Here is a 14683-nt window from a genome sequence, read left to right on the forward strand (position 1 = left end):
GGTGTAGAGGAGGATTTGGGAGGGGTGTTTAGGTACAGGAGCTGGGCCACACCTCACCCCCAGGGTAGCTCTGGAGGGCCAGATCAGAGGGAGAGCTGGTGCCAAGAGTTCGCAGCCTTCTCCCTATGCGTGTATATTCCCCTTTTCGCTGATTCTGAGCTCTGCTCTTTGGAGTTGGCAGAGTTTGCATAAACTTCTCCATTCATCTGATGATTGCAAAAGAAATGAAAATAAATACTGTGCTAAGGCAAGGTGACGTCACTGCCTTCCAGCAGACGGAAGCTGGTCTCTTTGGATCCTGTGTTCCACGGTCAGAAACAAGAGCTGTGGTGGTCCCAGCTCTGTGACTGTGGCGCTGAGGAATGCAGGTGGCCCATCCCCTTTGCAGATGAAGCCACTTAATTACCTCGCAATCAATATGCAAACAAGTGCCAAACTGGGTTTGAATCAAATTTCTCATTGGGGACTCCATGGGGAAAGGAGCGTCCAGCAAGAGAGAGAGGAGGGGCCTCGTTGGGATGGGCTGGGGAGGGAAGAAGGGGGCAGCAATCGGAAGAGTCGGGGTTCGGTGGGCACTTGGGCACCCAAGGGCTGCTTGGAGGAGGCCTGCGGAATCCCCAGGGTCTCGCGTGGGGCCTGGCAACAGTGGAGGGGACCCGGGGTCTGTGGCTGCAGGCGGCCGTGGCGGGAGAGCTTCCAGGCCTGTCAATTGCAGTCTTGGTGGCCTCCCCTAATTCATTTGACTCGGAAATCTCAACTTGACCAGGTTCCCCCTCCCCTCTTTAAAACAAACTCATTAAACTTGTCAACACTCATTAGGCCTGTAAAACATTGAACGAGGGCCACTGGGGAGGTTTGGAGTGTGTGTGTGTGTACAGCGTGCGATGGGGAATGTGCACTTCAAGTCAGACCAGGCCCTAGGAGACCCAGCGTGGCAAGGCCAGAGATCACCTCCGGTCATTCTGCTGCCTCCTGTCTGAGTCTGCAGTGGAGGGGAGGCAGGGTGGTGTGGGCATGGGAGAGGCTGGTGGAGTCAGGTGGAGAGTCAGGTGGAGCTGCCTGGGCTCTCCCACTGTCTGCTACAGCCAACCTTATTCTGCTGCGTGATTTCACTTACCCCATCTGTGATATGGGCATCGCAATAGTTGGGGAAATCACCTCACACGGTGTGCCCAGCATCTTTTGAGAGCACGGCCACTGCAACGTGTTGTAGCATTGTCATTCCGAGTGGGGGGGCAGCTGTGTTCAGAACCACAACGTCTGGATTGGGTACCACGCCACTTTGAACCTCCGCGTCTGACTGTGGGGTTCTCTATCCCATCCCATCTGTCTGAGTCTCAGCTTCTCTATTCCAAAGGAAGAAGATACAATGCATGGGGTGTTTGTTTGTTTTAAAAAAGGAAAAAAAAAAAAAAAACAGAACAGAGTTGTGGAGAGAAGAGAGTTAACAGTGCAATCTGTCGTGGTTGGGTCATGGAGAATACCTTTTCTTTGTCTTTTGTCTATTGCATCTACTGTACTGGCGGAATTGGAGGGGCCTCGTTCCTTTGTTGGGGAGCCCCAGTGAGTGCTTAGCGGGGCTGCCTTCTTAGAGCCCCAGCTAAAGCTCCGGAGAGAATGCAAACTTCCTATGGAGGGGTGGGCACTGAGCCCCTGGGCTGTGTATTCCTGGAAGCCCAGACCTACCTACCTGATACCACAGAAAGGACATTTCTTGGTTTAAAAACAAACAAAAATCCCTGGATGGCAAGGAGCCCTGCCGACCTGTATCCAAACGAGAAGCTGGCTTTTGCTGGAAGGACGGCCTCCTGCTGTGGCTGGCTGAGCTTCAGGCTCCTTCTAAGACGCCCCTGCTCAGCCTGCACAGGCAGCTCCTGGCGCAGGGGTTGTCCTGTGCCTGCCTCTCCAGGCAGCCGTCCGGGGGAGCCCAGCTCCTGCGGGCCCAGCCACTCTTCAAGGGAGGCAGAATGCAGGGCCCGATGAATAGCGGTTTTATCTGGACTCCTTTTAGGCTTTGCGACAGAAGTTGCGGTGTGTTCTTTTTCCCTTTAACGTGGGGTGTCTATAGGCTCTCCCTCGCTCTCCCTGCCACCCCCACCCCCAGCTCCTTCATGCTCCCTTAAAAAAAAAAGACGCCAGCCTTTTTGCTATTTTTCTGGTCCCTCTGAAAATGAGAACATCAGCTATTGAGGTGGGTTGATGAACTCTTCCCAAAAGTTTATTAAGGGAAGGAGAGACAAAAGGCCCGAGGCCTGCGGCCAACTGAACAGTCAGTGTATATACTGAGCCCTTTTGTACCCGCGGGGCGGACGCATGAATACCTCTCAATGGCACTCTTTAGAGTGACAAGATCAAGCCAGACAACGGCTTGTTAAAAGGGAACTGCGAGCTGTTTCTCTTGGCCCGGCCTGCAGCCCACCCTCCGCCCCCCGCCCCTACCCCGCATTAATGTACAGCTGCAGTGGGAGGAATAATCGGCTGGAATTCAGTGGGGTTTGTGTGGGTTTTTCTGTTTTCTTAGATACGCCCTTCCTCCTCCTCGGCCCTGCCCCCAGCTGCCCCTCTGCCCTCCCCTTCCCACCCCTACCCCCTTCTGCCCTCACCTCCCCAAGCAACGGGCCTGGAGCCATATGTTGCCCAGCACAGCCTGGCTAATGTCCTGGAGGGACCCCAGGGTGGCTATTTCTGGGAGAAACACGAGAGAAGAGGACCCAGGAGCCTTCCAGACTGTCCCCGCGTTGGGCTGTCACTGTGTAACGGGTTCAGCGAGCACCTCAGTCTGCCACTGCCCCCCCCTTACATCACAACATGGACTGTTGGTCCCCAAGTCACCAAAACGCGGGCGGGAGAGAAGTTTGCTTGATGCGGTAGACCACTGAGATGGAGCTCAAGTCTGGCTCAAGGTCCCAAGGCCTTGCCCTGCTGCTGTACTGGGGCAAGGGTAAGGCCCAAAGCAGGTCTTAGCTCCAGTTCTGTGTTGGGCTTCCACTTGGGCCGGTGATGGCTCTGTCCCTTCAGAGCTTGGGCCCTGAGCAGGGAGGGGCTCTGCTAGAAGCCTGTCTCCTGGCCCCCCTCTCCCACCTGGGACACACGGTGAGCAAGGCTGTGGGAGATCTGACGGGCTGACATGAAGGGACATGAATTTGCCTTGGGAGAATCTGAGTTATTAATGCTGAGGAAGAGACTGGGATGGCTCAGACAAGTCACCGCCATGGAAAAATCCAGATTCCCTTTCCCTGAACTTGGGAGAGCACATGTGTGAAGGTGTGTTTTGAACGTGTGGATGTACATGCATGTGAGAGCATGCATACGTATACTCACACGCTCAGGTGTGTCCGTGCACTTGTGTGTACCTGATACACCTGTACGTGCAGGCAGAACAGATGGGCTACCCTGGTGAGTTTTATTCCGTGTTTTCACCTCTGTACTGGATGAGGACTTTTCTTGGAGGACAAGGGTTTGTTTGCTGGGTTTTATTCTGCTCCGCTCTCCCAGCTTCAGCGCTGGCGCAAAGGTGCGGACAGAATAGTTGCTCCCCAGGTCTGGAATTCTCCCGAGATGTGTGAGCGCCGGAGGGGAGAGGGACAGCCAGGTCCCCCACATGTCGTTGGCCTCGCTTCTTCCTTCTCACATCTGTCTTAATTTGAGTTCTGAGGGAGCTTGAGAAAGGAGTGTCCCCGAGGGTCACGGGTTAGAGAATTTGACCCCTGTCATTCACCTTCATCTTCCTAACAGCCTCGCTCCTGGGATACCAGAGGTGGGGGGGCTGTGCTCTGCTTCCATGGTGGCTTTTCCCCTGCAGGGACAGGGGACCCAGGGTAGAAGGAAAGTGGCCTTGAACCATCAGCAGGTGTCTGCCCTGGCAGCACAGCTGGCTGTCCCATCTTGCCTGGGTCTTGGCTGGCTCTAGCACGGAGCATCCCACATCCCAGAGAAGCCTGAAGTCCTGGGCACACTGATATTCTTGGTCATCCTGCGCTCTGGGGCGAGGGGACCTGTCCCTTAGGCCCACCAGGCTCCGATCCATCATCTCACACATGAAGGTCTCAGCCTCTCACTTCCATTGGTGGAGGCAGAGTGGGTAGGGAGGTGATTGCAAGGGACCTGGATGCCACTAAGGGGAAGACTGCTGGGTCACTTTGTGTAAGAGGGTTGGGGGAGTCGGGGCACAGGTTGTTGGGGGCAGATTTGGAATTCAGTGGTAGGTTCTGGGGTACTGTGGCCCTGACTCCCCAGCCTGTGGTAATGGAAGGGGCCCCTTGGGCCTCTGATGTAGATCAGCTCAGGGTCAGATCCTGTCTCTGTGTGGCTCGGCAGTGTGGGCCAGGTCATCCATCGCGGGCCTCTGGAAGGCAGCTGAGTCACTCCTAGTCCCTTGCTGCCCAGAGCAAAGGTGGCCGTGCACAAAGTCCAGGTCCTGCCTTCCGCTTGCATGCTCTGACCTCAGGACAGAACGTAGAAGGGAGAAAATGGGAAATCCAGATGTCGGATCCAGCAGGAGAGATGGACCGCAGTGGCTGGGGGCGGGTGCTGAGCAATGCAAGGGGTGGAGGAAGGCGGCTATTAGGGCCACCAGAACTTAGGGAGCTGGCTGCTCCCCTCCAATAAAAGTGACTCATTCATGTGATAAGTCAAGTAAAATTGTCCCCCTTCCCCCAGGAAGGGCTGTGACTTCTGACCCTGTAACCTGCATTTAACACCTTCAAAAGCCCCTCCTAACCCCAGAGAGCTGATCTGAGCCCCGGACTCAGGCAGCAGGGCCAGTGGGGCTATAAACAAGCTCAGTTTCTGGGCTGAGGAATCCTGAACGAAAAAACAGACAGGAGCTCGGAGGTGGGGTCCAAAGGGGCTTAGAGGAGGCTGGAGGTGGGTGCGGGAGGACCTGAAGGAGGATCATGACTGGAGAGAGAGAGAGCTGGATGGGGATGAGCAGAGGGAAGAAGTGGGAATCTCACCGCCACCCCTAAAATAATAAGAAGGCATTTCTCTGTGCCTCAGTTTTGTTACCTATAAAATGGAACTACAGATACTTTCCTGGTAAGGATTTGATGAGGATTTGCTGGAAGTAGCTGCCAGGGTCCTGGCCAGCAGTTGTAAGAGTTCAACAGGGCTGGCCGGACAGGTGAAAACGCTTGATTAAGCAGGGGGCACACAGTGGGGAGGGGCTGGACAGTCGACTGAGAGTTACAACAGAGGCTATTGGCTACTGGTTGATCTGGGAACCTCTTGGGCATCAGCTCTGTGACTGGACTAGAAGGTACAAGGCCCCTATGTTTGGTGGGGGAGGCAGGCGGGCAGATGGGCAGACACCTCCCCGTTTGGTGTGAACGTGGGCACGGGAGCTGGCAGCATGGGGACAGCAGCAGATTCAGGCTTTGGAGCCCAGATGGTGGAAATGAGGTTTTATTTTCTGTAACTCCCATTGCCTTGGTGAGTTTCTAGCAACTTCCTGATCCATCTACCACCCATCCCAAAGCTAGCTGCATCCCTTGGATGTAGAATTGTGTCTACTCACCCCATCTCCTTGGTGGGAATGCAGAAGCCGAGAGGAGAGAGGGGCTTGTCCCCGCTCAGCCCATTGGCTTGCTCTGTGACCTGCAACCTCTGAGCCTCAGTCTTCTCATTTGTAGCATAGGGCCAACACCACCCAAGTCACAGTGTGGGGAAGAGCCAAGGGCTCAACACGCTGGAGATCTTCAGAGTGGGTATCAGTGCCAGGGGGGTCTGGAGCGTGTGCTGCTCCTCTGGCGGCACCCGAGACCCAGGGCTTGGAGGCCAGGACTGACCTCTTCAAGCAGCCCATGATTTCTGCAGTGAACTCCCCAGGGACAACAGCCCGGAGCCCCAGCCTCTGCCTGAACCTTCAAGTGGCAGGAGGTGGGGGAGGGCATCGGGAGGTTGAGCTAAGCCTGTTTGTGGGCACAGGAAGCTTCCCTTTCAGCCGGTTTTGAAATCAAAGACCCTTGCTGGGGAGGGGTCAGAGCCGGTGCTGGGAGCAGGGAGAGTGGCTTTGTTTAGCTTTGGTCCCTGCTGGATGTGCTCCGAGGTTGCTCTGGTGTTAGACTGTGGGGTAAGGGCTTTGCCGCAAGTGGATTGGGTGCTTAGGGACCACAGGAGGCAGCATCAGCGCCACCAGGCATGAGGTGGGCACTCAGGAACCCTGTGAGCAGAGCCTGTACCAAGACACCTGTCCAGGCAGAGCTTTGGGGATCTTGTCTTCAGAACGGTTCTGGAGATGACCCTGTCCCTAGAAGGACGAGAGAGTGGCTGGCATTAATGTGGTCCTGTTAGGGCCCCTGGATGAAGGGTTGAGGTGTGCAGTTACTCCTCTGTTCCTTTTCAAGTTTGTTCATTCACTCATTCTCTCACGCTGACGCCTGCAGCTTCGGGGCAAATGAGAAGAGAGCTGGTCTCTCCTATACGGAAATACTTGAGCGGCTCTTTGTAGTGAAAGAATTCCACAGAGGGGCCGGTGTGGCACAGCGGGTTAAGTCAACACCTGCCACATTGGTATTCCGTATCTAAGCACCAGTTTTGAATCCTGGTTGCTCCACTTCTGATCCAGCTCCCTGCTAATGTGCTGGAGAACATATGGGAGGATGGCCCAGTGTATGGGGTCCTGCCTTGTAAGTGGGAGTCCCAGATGGAATCCCAGGCTTCTGACTTCAGCCTGGCCCAGCCCTGGCTGTCGATGGTCATTGGGAGAATGAGAGAGGAGAGGATGTCTTACTCTGTAACTGACTTTCAAAATTTTTTTAAAGGTTTATTCATTTTTATCGGAAAGTCAGATACACAGAGAAGAGGAAAGACAGAGAGGAAGATCTCCTGTCTGATGATTCATTCCCCAAGTGGCCGCAATGGCTGGAGCTGAATCAGTCTGAAGCCAGGAGCCAGGAGCTTCTTCTGGGTCTCCCATTCGGGTGCAGGGTCCCAAAGCCCTGGGCCGTCCTCAGCTGCTTTCCCAAGCCACAGACAGGGAGCTGGAAGGGAGTGGAGCTTCCAGGATTAGAACTGGCGCCCATATGGGATCCCGGGCATGCAAGGCGAGGACCTTAACCACTACGCTATTGCGCCGGACCTCTGCCTTTTGATCTTTAAAGAAAACATCAAAACACACTCAGAGGGCCCGGCGGCGTGGCCTAGCGGCTAAAGTCTTCGCCTTGAATGCCCCAGGATCCCATATGGGCGCCGGTTCTAATCCCGGCAGCTCCACTTCCCATCCAGCTCCCTGCTTGGGGCCTGGGAAAGCAGGAGAGGATGGCCCAAAGCCTTGGGACCCTGCACCCGCGTGGGAGACCTAGAAGAGGTTCCAGGTTCCCGGCATCGGATTGGCGCACACCAGCCCATTGCAGCTCACTTGGGGAGTGAAACATCAGATGGCAGATCTTCCTCTCTGTCTCTCCTCTCTGTATATCCGGCTTTCCAATAATAATAAAATCTTTAAAAAAAAAAACACACACACACTCAGAGGATAGAAAGTAGCTTTTCTTCTGCTGCTTTTTCTTCCCCGGGGTTAGAAATGATCAGTGCTTTGGGCATCTGATATTCTGAATGTTTCTCTGAGAACATGCTTATGTCTGTGTGCTTGTTTGTTTTGGCAAAGTCAGCGTTGTGTGACAGACCCCAAGGGTTTAGGACAGTGTTTGTTCTGGAGGTTGCTCCGACTCTCATCTCAGTCACTGTCAGTCTGATGGGTATGACACAGGCGTCTCACCCTGTGCTGATCTGTCACTCACCTGTGCAACAGGAAGTTACTGCTGGCCCATTTTGTGGTTGAGAAGACTGAGATTCAGAGAACAGAAAGGTTCCCTCAGGTCTCCTGCTATATAAGGTATCTCGGTTGCATTGGGGCAGGTTTCTTGGGAGTCTTGTGGCTTCTGAGGTATTCTTGTCTGTAGGGCAGGTGGCCCACTCTTCAACTTAGAGAATGGAGCACAGATAGGAGCTTCAGCCCAACCTGGCATAGTGGCAGAAGACATGTGACGCTGGCCTTCCCTGTCCAGAATCACAATCATAACCTTGTAGGGAACCTGCTGCCCCCCCTGTGTGTCCCACGTGGTTTCTTGGTATAGCTGTCCTCCCCTTGTCCTAGAGAGAGAGAGACAGTGCAGAGCAGAAGGGGAAGCCTGGAGAGGCTCTGCTCACCCCCCGCGCTGAGAGGGCCAGTACCAGCTGCAGTTTTCTTTCCTTGGCCAGAATTTGGCAAAGCCAGCGCGGCTCTGACCCAGAGACGGAGATCTGGAGCTGCGAAGAGCCCTTCCCTTCATCAGTCCCTGCTCGGATGTCAGCTCTGGAAGACCCAACCTGACCCTCTCACTTTCGCAGATGCGGGGGCAGAGGTTCCCCTGGAAAGGTTAAGTGACTTGCCCAAGGTCACATGGCTAATTAGTGGCGAGGCAGGCGTGGATGCTGACTTGCTGGAAAGGCGATCTGACTTCTCCGAGGAGGCTGTGCCGACCCCTCCCCTGGCCCCCCGCCTGGCCCACGGTCACATCTGGGTTTTTCCTTCCCAAACTGTTGAAAGTTTTCCAAGCCTGAAGGCGGCCAGGAGCCATGACAAATGGGGAGCTGGTGACCCGGAAAAGAGGGGATAAAGCCTGGGATGGGGGAGGGGCGGAGGGGAGCTGCTCCAGGGCAGGGCTGGTGGGGAGGCCAGCCTGTGGCCATCCAGGTAGAGAAGCTGCCGCCCCCTGCAGCTCCAGCTGGGGAGGAAACTCTACTGTTTACAATGCTGCCCCAGACCTGGGGGCTTCACCCTCAGTCCAGAGGGAGCGGCCTCCCTGCCAGCCTTCATTTACCCACAGGGGAATTGAGACTTTTGGCTGACTCCGGGTAACTGGCACACATTGGCACACAATCACATGGTGGAGTGACAGAGCAGCTTCTGGCTGGGGTACATGCTTTGGGACCATCTAGTTCTTTTTTGTTTAAAAAAATCTGTTTATTTGAAAGGCAGTGGGAGGAGAGAGAGAGAGCTGCATTTGCTGGTTTCCTTCCCAAATGCTCACAATAGCCTGGGCTGAGCCAGGCCGAGACCAGAGCCAGGAGCTCTCTGTGGGTCTCCCATGTGGGCGGCAAGCACTTGGGCCATCATGTGCTGCCTTCCCAGGCGCATTAGCAAGGAGCAGGGTGGGGAGTGGAGCAGCTGGGACTTGAACCAGCGCACTGATAAGGAAGTGGCTTAACCCACTGTGCAACAGGGCCTGCTCATGGTAAGTGCCAGCCTGAGACGATGGTAGATGCGGCAGGGCTGTGTGGCTGCCGAGCTTGCAGGAAGTCAGTTGACCCTGAGTTCTGAGCCTGACCGTGTTGCGTGTCCTTAGGAAGACATTGTCAGTCCTTACTGACATTATGCATACGACTTCCTTACGTGCAACACACAGTCCTGTGGAAGGGCCATTGGGAGGTTTCAGTGGTGCCATACATGCCTGTGGATGGCTTAGCTGCCAGCCCCAAAGCTTAGTGCTCAGTGAAAGGTAGTGGTTTGTTGTTTTTTGTCATGAGGGTCTAGTGAGAAAGGCTGGACATGGTGGTCCAGACTCCAACCTCTTAGCTTTGCCTATGTGTGTCCCGTATGACTCTGTGGTCACCCTTGAAAGAGGAGGTAGGAGATAGGCTTGTGTCTGGGGGAGTAGGGCCATGGCCTTGGGCTGGCTTGGGAACCCCAGTTGCAGGAATGCTGAGAGCATTGGGCAGAAATCAGCAAGGAGGCAGTGCGCCGGTACCTGGTCCCTCGGGCTGGTGGCAGCTCCTCCTGGGCTGTTGGAAACACATTCCTTCAGGAGCAGAGAAAACCCTTTCGTGATGCAGGTCTGAAAGCCACCCCTCACCCACTTTCCATGATCTGCCCATGGTCTTAGGGTTCCTTGGGCTTGTTGTGACCTGTGGGGACTCCAAGGGCCTCCCAACAGTGTTTTGGGAGAGTTGCTCAAAGCCTCAATAAGCCTGATGGTACAAGAATACCCCTGTTCATGTTGCGTTATCCCAGGAGCCTCCCCCAGGGATAGCTGGCTTTGCCCGTCTCAGTCCCTGATGTGAGCGGAGGCTGTGCCAGTCAGGGACTGTGGGAGCAGCTTTGGGGTGGGGCTGAGGGTTGGTAGGGCCCCCAGGATGGCTAGGGAAAGGATATGGCCAATCACAGAGCCTGGACACCGCCCCAACCCCTGGTACAGTCCCCAGGGCCCAGCCCTTCACCCAGGCGGTGTGTGGCAATGATCCCTGCAGGATAGGCTTTGAAAATCAATTGTTTGAAACTGAGGATGCCAAGGCCCCATGGGCCTCCCTGTGTTCACAGAGTAAACAAGGTTTTGGCAAATTCAGAGAAAAGGAAACAGGATTGAATTTCTACTCTGACTCACCTGGGAAACAGGTTGTGGGGCTGGGCACCACCTCCATGTAGACTTAGAGGCCAGGGGTCCTTTGGAGTCACCTAGAAAACGCCTCTAAGATATTCTACCACTTTTCCTGGAGCAATTGATTTAGGACTGCCAAGACCAGGCAGTTCTTCCTTTGATCTGACTTAATTCCCTGCTGCTGCTTTGCCCCGTCTCAGCTGCAGATTGTGACATCAAGCTCCCATGCTGCCTCTCTCACGGGAGCTGTGTGTGCTGCCAGGCAAGCTGTCTTACCTCTGTGTGCTGCCATTCCCATCTGTGAAATGGTGGGGGCAGGCATGATATCATCCCGCTCAGAGTTCTTGGCCAGGATTCACTGTGTACCTGAGTAGAAGGGATGGGGAGAAGTCCATTGTGGGGCTGGGCCTTACCCACACTCTTCAGAAAAAAAACCCAAGACAGGTTGTCTCCCCCAGAAAGCTGGGTCGTCCTGCCCTGGAGCCCGAGGAAACGCAAGTCCCAGCAGGTGGCTTCTGGGGGGGATGTGGCAGAGGGCGGGGCCTTGGGTGTGTGTGAATAGGAGCATGGAATCCTTGGGGGGAAGGGTGAGTGGGGTGGGGGGATTTGAGGACTGATGGGACAAACTCAGCATGAACTAATGGTGGGAGGCAGCAAACGGTGGCAGTGACCTGCCACTCAGTCCAGCACCTGTGGGCTTGGGCTGAGACCTGTCTTCTGAGCCAGGCTAAGCCACACATGGGATAAGGAAAGGGCATGGTTAGGGGGTGCCTACCTGCAGAGTAACCATGGCCAGCAGGACCTGACTCCTCTCCCCAGCATCCATCCCTCCCATTCCTCTGACAGCTCCAGGCCTGTCCCTTTAAGTACGTGGGTTTCAGCCATGTGGGCTGCCTGTGGAGCTGAATGGGAGAAGGGCTGATTCTGAGCTAAGCTCAGAGCCCAGAGCTGTGGTCCCCACCTGCACTGGACTTGTCCAACGTCAGAGCTCCAAATCAGTGGCACCCAAAGAGGGGGCAAGCATCAGGAGGTCCCGGTGGCGGGCGGTCCAGGTGAGTGCTTCTGGCCCAGACTTGGAACTGCGCATGCTGTAACCTCACAGGTGTCTGAGCCCTGACCACCAAGCTTCCCTGAACGAGGGGCACACTGGGGCCTCTCACAGCGGCAGATTGGAAGGCATACTCAAGAGAGCACCGACAGCACGTGCCTGGCACCTGGCAGGTGCTTGCTGGATGCTTGCTAAGCATCCTAGTAGCCGCTGTGTTTTGGAGCAGCTGCTTGGGGCCAGGCACTTTGCATACATTTACATACACATTTCTGTGGTCACAAATGGTTCTGAGGTTGGAGGACTGCCTTTGTCAAGGTTTGGAAGGCTGGGGACAGGACCCCGGCTGCTGCTTGTTTGGGCACATGTTAGGTAACCTTTGGCAAACAGTGACTCAGCCGTCTTGGCCACACCTGAGTGCCTTCCCCAGCCAGCCTTGGATTGCCCCCAGCAGCATGTGGGAACCCACGAGGATGTGGCAAGATCCTGTGTCGGCTTTCCTCAGGGGCCCTTGAGAGGGACTGGGGGCGCTGGTCTCTCCTATCCCTGTGCTTTCTCAGATCCTTGTTTTGCCTGAACACCCTTGTGCCTCCTAGATGCTGGGCTCAGAGAGGCCAGGTGACTTGCCCTGGGCAACAGCAATGAAGCACAGAACCTGGGCTTGGGACCACTCTGAGCTGCGTGGCCTCTGGCAAGTGACATTGTCTCTCCGGGCTTCTTTGTTTAAAATACAGTAAGTTAGGACTAAATTTTCTCTCCACTTAAACTGACCTATGTGGATCACTGACATTTGAGACTGGGTCCCAGTGGCCTATCCCCAACAGATGCCAGTGTCTTTGCCCTAAATTCAATCCTGCATGGTAGTTTAGCTTCTCTGAGGGCTTTATCTGCAAATGCAAGAATATTAGTTGCAACATTGTTGCAATGGTTAAATGAGCTAATCCGCAAAAAGCCCTTAACTGTGCCTGGTACAGAGACAGCGCTTCCTATGAGCTGTAATTAACACTGATAAGGATTCCTCTGCACTTCAGAGCTTGGGGATAATGGTACCTACGTTGTGGAGCTATTGCAAGGATTAAATGAGACAATAAGCGCCTGTGGCTGGGTGTCTGACGATTGGCCCCAGTTCTTGTAAAATCAATTACTTTTGCAGGGGTGTGGCAGAGTTCGCTTTCCCAGGCCCCAGCGTCAGAGACGTAGCCCTGGAGTGGGAAGTGCAGGGATGGGGTGGCCTCTGGGTGTCCTGTTCAGGGTGCCAAAGATGTTCCGTTGGATACTTTGCTGGTTCCCAGCCCAGAGCGTGTGCCTACACCCCTCTGGTCCACTCAGCCCATGACTGCAGCCTTACCAGCCCAGCCCAGCCCAGCCTTGTGCTCCAGCAAGCACCCTCCTCCACCCTCCTGCTTCCCCTAGGGCCAGAGTTCAACCCTTAATTCATGAAACCTGTTGATTCAGGGCCCAGCTCTGCAGCCCTGCAGGGCCCCTGACTGTCCATGCATCCCTCACGTGGGAAACTTGGCCGGTCTGGCTTCAGGGCCCAAAGGGCAAGTGTCAGCCAGCAATACGGCCACAGGCTATGCAGAAGACAACCGGGGCCTGTAGGACAGGGTGCACCTGGCTCTTGGTCCCATCAGGCACCACTTAAGAGGATGTATATCCTTGAACGTGGCAGGCTGGGCAGGGCTGTAGATGCCTTCAGAAATGGAAATGGGACCCATTTGTTTATGATTTACCCCCTGACATGTAACGGGAACCCGATGGGACCAATAAAGTCTCCGCTCTTCCAGCCCCTGCCCCAGAGTGCTGGAGCCAGTCCAGGGCTCTGGCGGCAAACAGGCCTCAAAGTGGAGCAGAGTGGTCTGTTCCCCAGCCCTGGCCTCCCTTCTCCTGACTGCTGAGCCCTTGGTTTCTGGAAGGATCCCTCACCGTTCCTAGGATCAGCTCAGCTGTGCCAGCCTTTCCAAGCTGTGGGGCAGGAAGGCAGGGCGCCTCGCTTTCCAGGTAGACAGCGGCCAAGCTGGCAATTTGGGGGAAAAGACATGGATGTTCTGAGCAGAGAGAGAGGGGGCCAGTGATCGAGGGAAAATCCAGTTTTCAATTTTCCTCCTGAGGGGGAAAAATGAGCGCATGAAAGACAGAGTAATTTTCCAGTGTTCAGGCCCCAAGTAAAACCTCCTTGAGACATTATGAGTGATTAAAGAGGAAGAAAGAAAAGAAATTGTAAAATCCATTTGCCTTTAGCAGAAGTGTACAATGCATTCTTCTTTTGGGGGGAATCTAATTAGAGGGCAGGAGGGGATGAAAGCTGGGGCTTGGGGTTGGGGGGCCCTGGCAGGGTATAGCTGGACTTTGTGGGGTGACCTCATAGGGATGCTGTCCCACCCAGCCTCAGCTTTCCAGAGTCAAACCCTAGATCCTGACTGTGCTTTGGCTCTGTGGCTTGGTGGCTTAACCTCGGGTCTCCTGTGCTCCATTTAAAAATGGGGCAGGTGTTTGGCGCTGGTCAGGAGGCCATCGTCCAGTGTCGGAGGGTCTAGGTTTGATTCCTGCTCCAGCGCCTGACTCCAGTTTCCTGCTAACGTGGAGCGCCGAGGCAGCAGGGATGACTTGAGTATCAAGTCCCTGCCATTCACACAGGAGATGTGGGATGAGATTTCAGATCCTGGTGTTAGCTCAGCCCTGACCGTTAGAGGCACTTGGGAAGTGATAAGCCAAGAGGATAGGAATTCTCTGTCTTTCAAATTAAAATAATAATAATAATAATAATAATAATAATAATAATAATAATAACATTTTCTAAAGGAGGTACTGAAACTCATTGTGGCTGTGGGTGTTGGGACCTCGTGAGAGGATGTTTCTGCAGAGCTTAACTCACCCTGGGCACTCAGTGAGTGCTGGTGTCTGTCTTATTCATTTACCAAATTCATGGCCTTGTCCTGCAGTGCAAATGCTGTTCGCATCCCAGGCACCTGTGGTGAGCCCTTTGCTTCCAAATCCTCCCTTTCCCATTTCCATCATTTGCGTCTCTGAGTGCCTTGGAAGTCTCCTTGGAAATAAGGTGTAACCCAGCCTCTGAGGCCACCAAGTATACCTCCAATTCCCACTACCCCCCACTCCCAAGCTCTTGCAGGGCACACTGGATTCTTCGAATACAAACTCAGCTTATTTACTCGTACTATGAACACCCCCAGAGTTGTACCTGTACTCATCCCCCCCCCCACACACACATGCACATCTGGTCTGTGCCTGTCCCATCCCCGTAGCAGGACCAGCCTGGCAGTGGATA

At 54.6% G+C, this 14683-nt stretch overlaps 1 protein-coding gene across 1 annotated transcript in view; it reads left to right on the plus strand.

The window, feature by feature from the left end:
* PAX7 (paired box 7) overlaps nucleotides 1-14683 on the plus strand; it is an 89339-nt gene that overhangs the window by 20812 nt on the left and 53844 nt on the right. The window lies entirely within an intron of this gene.

Source organism: Ochotona princeps, chromosome 2 (genome assembly GCF_030435755.1).
Source record: "Ochotona princeps isolate mOchPri1 chromosome 2, mOchPri1.hap1, whole genome shotgun sequence".
Taxonomy (NCBI): domain Eukaryota; kingdom Metazoa; phylum Chordata; class Mammalia; order Lagomorpha; family Ochotonidae; genus Ochotona; species Ochotona princeps.